The sequence below is a fragment of the Equus asinus genome, unplaced genomic scaffold (assembly GCF_041296235.1).
Source record: "Equus asinus isolate D_3611 breed Donkey unplaced genomic scaffold, EquAss-T2T_v2 contig_123, whole genome shotgun sequence".
Lineage (NCBI taxonomy): Eukaryota > Metazoa > Chordata > Mammalia > Perissodactyla > Equidae > Equus > Equus asinus.
Genome location: NW_027224765.1, coordinates 15,626 through 19,945, shown reverse-complemented (window position 1 = coordinate 19,945; position 4,320 = coordinate 15,626). Strand labels below are relative to the sequence as shown.

Below are 4,320 nucleotides of genomic sequence, written 5' to 3'. Positions count from 1 at the left end.
GGGGAGTGAGGAAGACCTCCTTCTCTTCACGGCTGAAGTTCTCCCTGCCTTTCCTGGACGGGAAGGATAGCACCTACGCCCGCTGCCGTCGGTGACTTTTAGTCCCCCTGGAGAGGAAGAAATTCTTTCCCGTGGCCGAACCCTGGCGGTTCGTTCGTGCTGCAGAGGACGTGACCCTCTCTGACACACCCAGGAACCTCCTCGCTCCGGGTCGAGGAGAGGGAGTTCTGTTCTGTGGTTTAGAATGGTGCTTAAAAAGGGATGTCGCTTACAAAGGGTCCTCGTCCCCCTTCCTAAACCTAAACGGACGGCTCGGCTCGGAGGCGTGAGATACGTTTCGCATCCTCCTCGTCGTCTTCACTCAAAGTTTTATTGGAGTTTGGAAGATTTTATTTTTTGTCTTTCCTTTTTCTCCCCAAAGCCCCCCGGTACGTAGTTGTGTGTTCTTCGCGGTGGGTCCTTCTAGCGGTGGTATGTGGGACGCCGCCTCAGCGTGGTTTGATGAGCAGTGCCGTGTCCGCGCCCGGGATCCGAACGAACCGATGAAACACTGGGCTGCCTGCAGCGGAGCGCGCGAACTTAACCACTCGGCCACGGGGCCAGCCCCTTACTGGATTTTCAAAACAACTCCGGGGGCCGGCCCGGTGGCGCGGCGGTGAAGTTCGCACGTTCTGCTCCGCCGGCCCCGGGTTCGCCGGTCCGGATCCCGGGCACAGGACCCGGCACCGCTTGGCGAGCCACGCTGTGGCAGGCGTCCCACCTGGAAAGTAGAGGGGGATGGGCACGGATGTCAGCTCAGGGCCAGTCTTCCTCGGCCGACAGAGGAGGATTGGTGGCAGATGTTCGCTCAGGGCTCATCTTCCTCAAAAATAAAATAATAAATCGATTCGATAAAATGTCAAATAACACAACCGCGGGATCACGCTTAGAGTCACCCTTGGCCCGATGATGCCACTCCCCACCCCCCCCACCCCCCTGCCCCCCACCATTTGGAGGTGCCGTCAGTGGGATTCGTTCCTGTTTGTCCATCTTTCTTCCTCTTTTTTTTTTTTTTTTTAAAGACTGGCACCCGAGCTCATTGCCAATCTTTTCTTTTCTTTTTATTCCTCCTCCTTCTTCTTCTTCTCCCCAGAGCACCCCAGTACCTAGTTCTATATTCTCTTTGAGGGTCCCTCTGGTTCTGCCGTGTGGGACGCCACCTCAGCGTGGTTTGATGAGCGGTGCCGTGTCCGAGCCCAGGATCCGAACCTTCCAAGCCCCGGGCCGCTGAAGCGGAGCGTGCAAACTCAACTGCTCGGCCACGGGGTCAGCCCCTTCCTTCCTTCCTTCCTTCCTTCCTAAGGAGGAGGAGGCAGGCACTGTGTGAAGTCGCCAGTGAGTCTGTGGAAAGAGACGGAGGATTTCCCATGGGAAGCCGGGGCGGGGGACACGGACCGATGTCGTGCGAACTTGAAGGTGAAAGATCAAAAAACCCACACACGCCTAGAGCGGCGGGTTGCCCGTTAGGAGTTTGCTTGCCGGGCCCATAACGCAGGGCTCATCGATGAGCCAAACCGTCCGTGATCCTCAAGCAGTCTAGTAGGGTTAGAGAAAGGAGGGGGGCACTCTTTCTGCCCCAGATGAGGCGAGTTTCTCAGACAGCCACCCTGCCCCAACATCTTCCCTCCCTGCCTCCCGGCCCTTGGTGGACTGCGGCCTAAGGGTGGGGGAATTGAAGAAAGCCGTTCAATGGGAAAAAGCCCGAGGCCATGGGAGAGAGCTTCCTGCACTTGAATGAAGCCCTGACGCCAGGCCCATCGGAATGAATGGGCCTGACCTCCCCTCCCCCCTCCCCCCTCCCCCCTCCCAGGCTGGCGACTCGGCAGTGGAAGGCTAGGGGTTTCTTCCGAAATGGTGAACCGGCCCCCTTGTCCACAGGAAAACCACACACGGGTACAGCCTAGGCCGGATCTCAGGCCAAGTCGTCAGGGTGGCAAGATGATGGCGGATGAGAGGAAACTTGTTCTGGGACCGCACCGCCCCCCCCCCCATCGCCTCTCTGGCTGAGAAGAGGGCTGGGGAGCGGTGAGGGTCAGGGGGAGAGTGGGGGCGGGGCCGGGACAGGGACCACCGGGCAGTAGGACGGGAGTAGCCCTGAGGCCTGCCTGCCTGCTTCCTTCCCTGCCGGCGCAGGGCTGAGAGAGGCACGGGGCACGCTGGCTCCTGCCCCTTCACTCATTCGGGAAGCCTCCTGTTGTTGCTCCTGAGGTGCCGGCTGCGGTGACAGACAGAGCAAAACTCCTCTCTCTGTCTATTTCTTCAAAGGCCCGAGTCTGAGCTACGACAGATTCCCCTGTGGCTCAACCCGCAACCTCCCATCCTGCCAGACCAGACCCCTTGTCTAAAAACCTCCACTGGAGGAGCTCTTCCACCTGACTCGGAAAGGAAACACCAGCCCCGCCTCAGCCTCACACCCACCACCACCACCACCACCCGCCCCCCCCCCGCCCCACTCTCCTCCGGACCCAGATACCTAACAGAGGGAACAAAAATCCAAAAATCCTGCTGCTCTCCTTCTACCACCTCCACTTCAGAAGAGTCAGTCTCCCCCGAACACCTCAGACTCTGTGACTTCCCGCGGCCTCCCTTTCCCCGTCCCCATTCTCTCCCCGGACGGGCCCCATCTTACACTTGAACGACAGCTCCACCGCTCGGGGCAGCTGGACACGATGTCCCAAAGTGGCCCGGACGGTAGCCTGGTCGATTCCAAAGGACCCACGCACGCAGTCGGCCATAAACGTGGTGTGGAGATCGTGGACGTTTGCGGGCCTCTGATCAAATCACTGCTCCGGGGACCCCGGCGTCTAGGACCCGTCTTCTCCGTGTTCTTCACACCGTTGCTCCTGGGCCGGTTATTCTCTTCCCTCTCACTGACCTTAACGTTTTGTCTCTGCCATTGAATTTTGACTGTGCGAATGTGACTTGCCGCTGTAGGGCTGCGTGGATCTCTCAGGCATCCTGCTGTGCCGTGCGGGGGGGGGGGGGGAATCCTTGGTGGGTGGGTCGATAGACGTCCCTTTGGTTGTGCCCTGGAGGGGAGAGACAGAGGGGACGACTCAATCCACCACGAACGCTGATGTCGCTCCGATAAACCTGTAGCGGTGATTCTAGTTTATGGCCCGTGTCCTGAAAATAACTTCCCGAAGGGCCAGCCCGGCGGCACAGCGGTTAAGTTCGCACGTTCCGTTTTGTCAGCCAGGGGTTCGCAGGTTCGGATCCAGGGTGCGGACGTGGCGCCGCTTGGCGAGCCACGCTGTGGTCAGCGTCCCGCCTATCAAGGGGAGGGGGATGGGCACGGATGTTAGCTCGGGATCACTCTCCCGGGGCAAAAAGAGGAGAATTGGCAGCAGGTGTCAGCTCGGGGCTCGTCTTCCTCGAAAAATAAATTAATTAAATTAATAAAAACAACTTCCCAAACCTCTCTGATAACTTGAAGCTTTGAAGTTTTGCGAGGTGAAATCAGGTGATAAAAAAGTCCACGGACAGGGGCGGCCCCGTGGCCGAGTGGTTAAGTTCACAAGCTCCCCTTCGGCGGCCCAGGGTTTTGCCGGTTCAGATCCCGGGCACGGCACGGACACGGCACCGCTCGTCGGGCCGTGTGGAGGCGGCGTCCCACATGCCACAACTGGAAGGGCCCTCAACTAAGATAGACAACTATGTCATGGGGGGGATTGGGGGAGAAAAATCGGGAGGGGGGAAAAAAAAAACAAAAACGGAAGATTGGCAACAGGCGTTAGCTCTGTGAGGGCCGATCTTCCTCACCCAAAAACTAAAGTGAGATGAAATCAAATAAAGCGAAGGAAAAGATAAACCTATGAAATCCCATGTTTCTAAAAGTGGCCAAGTGTTTAGACATTGGCCAAGCGACGGAATGCTCATGGGAAGGACAGTTCCTAATTGCTGGCTTCTTAGTTTTCACCAAAATTAAGGTTCGTGAGGGTTAAAAAATCTACTTAACAAATGCGATGAAAGCCACTAGGCCGGCCCGGTGGCGCGCTGGTTAAGTGTGCCTGTTCCGCTTCGCCGGCCCGGGGTTCGCCAGTTCGGATCCCGGGGGTGGACGTGGCACCGCTGGGCGAGCCACGTGGTGGTAGGCGTCCCACATATGAAATAGAGGAAGATGGGCACGGAGGTGAGCTCAGGGCCAGCCTTCCTCGGCAAAAAGAGGAGGATTGGCAGCAGTTAGCTCAGGGCTCATCGTCCTCAAAACAAAACAAAACAAAACAAAAAGCCACTAAAAGTGAATATGGGAAACATCTTTGTGTTCAAGGAAAGTGAGAT

The 4,320-nt window shown here is 57.6% G+C and overlaps 1 long non-coding RNA gene across 2 annotated transcripts; it reads right to left on the bottom strand.

Annotated features, from left to right (window-relative positions):
• Nucleotides 1-353: 353 nt before the first annotated feature.
• Nucleotides 354-4,060, bottom strand: LOC139042980 (uncharacterized). 2 transcript variants are annotated; one of them, XR_011500082.1, is made up of 3 exons: nucleotides 2,669-4,060; nucleotides 1,146-1,380; nucleotides 354-858 (listed from the first exon to the last, which is right to left on the bottom strand). It is a non-coding gene; the product is annotated as an uncharacterized lncRNA (long non-coding RNA). The 2 variants fall into 2 exon arrangements; XR_011500081.1 differs by having other exon boundaries at nucleotides 375-862; nucleotides 2,669-3,034.
• Between the last annotated feature and the right edge of the window lie 260 nt (nucleotides 4,061-4,320).